Source organism: Poecilia formosa, unplaced genomic scaffold (genome assembly GCF_000485575.1).
Source record: "Poecilia formosa unplaced genomic scaffold, Poecilia_formosa-5.1.2 Scaffold217, whole genome shotgun sequence".
Classification (NCBI taxonomy): Eukaryota; Metazoa; Chordata; class Actinopteri; order Cyprinodontiformes; family Poeciliidae; genus Poecilia; species Poecilia formosa.
In genome coordinates, this window is record NW_006800156.1 from 706,939 (window position 1) to 709,382 (window position 2,444).

The 2,444-nt window shown below is 39.5% G+C and overlaps 1 long non-coding RNA gene across 1 annotated transcript; it reads right to left on the minus strand.

Moving 5' to 3' along the window:
- Nucleotides 1–795: 795 nt before the first annotated feature.
- Nucleotides 796–2,004, minus strand: LOC107838162 (uncharacterized). The gene is made up of 2 exons (XR_001664214.1): nt 1,710–2,004; nt 796–1,550 (listed from the first exon to the last, which is right to left on the minus strand). It is a non-coding gene; the product is annotated as an uncharacterized LOC107838162 (long non-coding RNA).
- Nucleotides 2,005–2,444: the final 440 nt, after the last annotated feature.

Sequence of the window (2,444 nt, forward strand, 5' to 3'; positions counted from 1 at the left end):
ACCCAGCAGCCTGTGGACAGATGTTCCCTCCATCCTGCAGCTGGATCCACTGAGACCAGCAGCAGTTTGACACTCACTGAAAACATCCTCTTCCTGTTTTCTTAACCACAAAGTTACTTTGCAGAACATTTTGACGCTTCATAAATTATCTCTAACCTTTCTTGACTTCTTCTTTTGCTCTGAGCTCTAACACTTTGAACCTCAGCTTCCTGATCTTGTCAGACCAACTCAAACTTCTGCAGCTTTTGGTTCATCAGTTTTAAACTGTTTCTCTCCTGAAACCTCCTGAACAGCCACTGCATCCCTCTGAATCCTCAGCTGAGCAGAACTAAAGTAGGTAGAGATGCACAAACTGGATGATCACATATAAACAGTTTGAAGGACGACCACAGAAACAGGAACTTTACTGTTGCTTAAGAAGTCTTGATATCATATAGAAATGTGACTTCCTCAAAGCTAATGTCATGAAACACAACCAGAAACAGAAGGACATGACCATGTTTATCTGGTGAGACTCTCAGAGTGGCTGATCGGGTCTCTGGGTTTCTGGTATCACTGGGTTTTATCAGTAAATTTGGTTCAAAGTAACTCTGACAATCATTCAGTAAATCTGACGTTGCATTTTAACGCCTCTGTCTCTTTAAGAAGCTCCATCTCTCTCTGACTCTCAGCCTTCAGGAAGTCACAGCATCGTTTCTCCATTAACCCTTTATCAACCCTTTTCTCCAGCGTTTCACTGAGAAGTGGCTCCTATGATGAACTCAGCAGATACAAAGTTCAACCAGATGTTTTTAACACTCCAGGTTTATTTTAATGATGGAATAAAATGATAACATGATGTAAAGCTTACAGGGTGTCAGTCACCTTCGTTTACATGCTGCTGGTTGTTGGTTCCATGTACAAACTGAAGATTGTCGATTGGCAACAGCTGTGCTAGTGGCAGAGAAACAAACCGAGTTGAATGTAAAACTGTTTATTAGCTTCCAACAGTGGTCATGCTAACTAGCCTGAACGTTTGTCACAAGCTCCACTGAGGGAGAGGAGCTGTAGAGTAGCAGAGAGCAATAGAGAGGGACTGAGCAGCACATACACAAGCATGATTGACAGCACTAAGACTCTCCTCCTGGCTCTGATTTGTTGTTTCTGACTGGGAGTGCTGCGTTTCTGCTGGTGGCAGTAGGACCACTAGGTGGAGCCAGAGGAGCTCCATCTTTATCTGTCTCATATTCTACTGTCAGAACATAAAGACAATTTTAACAAATATGTACAAATATAGTTTTTATATAAAAGCCACTCATTTCAGATTTGAGAAATCTTTTGCTAAAAATTGCTGGTTGTGATTTTTTTTTATTCTTGGATTGATGGAATTAAAATAATATCATAAGTTTAATTATTCAGATAATTAAACAATTTTCCTAGAAATAAAGAGGAAGAAAACAGCAGGAGCAGAGCATGATGGGATTGTTTGAGTCAGAAGTGATGCTCTGTGGTGACGTCATCATCATCCTGGGGGGGCGGAGTCATCTTCCCACGTGGTGACAGGTCACTTCCTGTATTTAGAGAAAATTAAAGAGAAAATGAATTTATTATCATGAAAACAAATGAGGTAAAAACACTTTTAATAACAGTCAGTTGAAAACTGAAGAAACTAAATCAACAGAACCAGAATCAGTGAAGATCATCAGTCAGTAAATGATTCAGGGTTTTACCTTTGGCTCTGAGTCCAGATGAAAACCCCAAGAGGAAAGAGCAGATGGAGAACAGGAACATCACCACCAGGTGGCAGAGCAGAGTGACGATGAGGAGAGGGGAGGAGAAAGAGGGCGGAGTTACACAATTTGACAGCGCTTCGGTAATAGGCGGGATTTCACTGGTGGGCGGAGCTTCTGCAGAGGATGGAAATATGGTTGATGGTTTTTCTGCAGAGAGAATCCAACCTGATCAATTTGATGTTTAGAGATGAAACTGACGCCGTGTTTGTGTCTGACTGACAGGTTCATTAGTTATTATTAACACTGATTTCTGGAAGACAAATAAAACATTAAACTGAGTTTTATCAGAGAACAAAGCATTTATTCTTGCATCTGTTACAAACTTGTTCCAAACACATTTTAATGTGATTTCAGAAAATAAGAAGCATTAAAATAAAACATCATCAGACAGAGGAATATGAAGTTTCTCACTGATGACAGAACAACATTCAGACATGATGAACTTTCTGACTAATTTATATCAGAAGATTTAAATCAATATTTTAAATTTATATGCTAGAAAAAAAAATCAAAAACTCCCCTTTAGAAACTAGAAAGTTCAGATTATTGGAAGAAAACTAAATATCCAAACACAGAGTTTAGTGATCTACATGTTACAAAATCAAAGAAAAGTTTCTGACCTTCCACAGAGATCCTGCTGGATGGAGACTCTCCCTGACCGCTGATGCTGCA